Source organism: Mastomys coucha, chromosome X, assembly GCF_008632895.1.
Source record: "Mastomys coucha isolate ucsf_1 chromosome X, UCSF_Mcou_1, whole genome shotgun sequence".
NCBI lineage: Eukaryota > Metazoa > Chordata > Mammalia > Rodentia > Muridae > Mastomys > Mastomys coucha.
The window spans coordinates 3917474-3917910 of NC_045030.1; the positions used below are offsets into that span (position 1 = coordinate 3917474).

Consider the following 437-nt stretch of genomic DNA (forward strand, 5'->3'; position numbering starts at 1 on the left):
TTAAACAACACAGTGCTTTTATTGATAGCAGAAGAAAAATTTTCCACTTGTAAAGATATTTGCTCTATGGAACTCAGTATTTTCCCCCTTGCTTATAAGTTGAATTGTTTCCCTAAAATCTGCCTTTTTTTTTCTTTCTCCAAAAATCATATCCAGCATGTTGAGTCTCACTCTGAAGAAGTGGAAAATCTATCAGTGGACTTCCAGGATGTTTCAGTCAGGGGTTCTTCCTTCACAAAAACCCTTTCAACATTAGTTCCGAGCCCGAGGTTGGTAAAAGTGTTGTGTTGGCTGAGTGGACCTTCATGGCTGTCCATAACCTCCTCTATGGAACTCAGTAGTGTGATCGTAGGTGCCTTCTTCCCGTGCTGTGGGGAGCCGCAGCTGCCACCCTATATATATACATATATATTGAACACCTGGTCTCCGGCCAGAGC

The 437-nt window shown here is 42.3% G+C and overlaps 1 pseudogene; it reads right to left on the reverse strand.

The window, feature by feature from the left end:
* Positions 1 to 147: 147 nt before the first annotated feature.
* LOC116091585 overlaps positions 148 to 437 on the reverse strand; it is a 3031-nt pseudogene continuing 2741 nt past the window's right edge.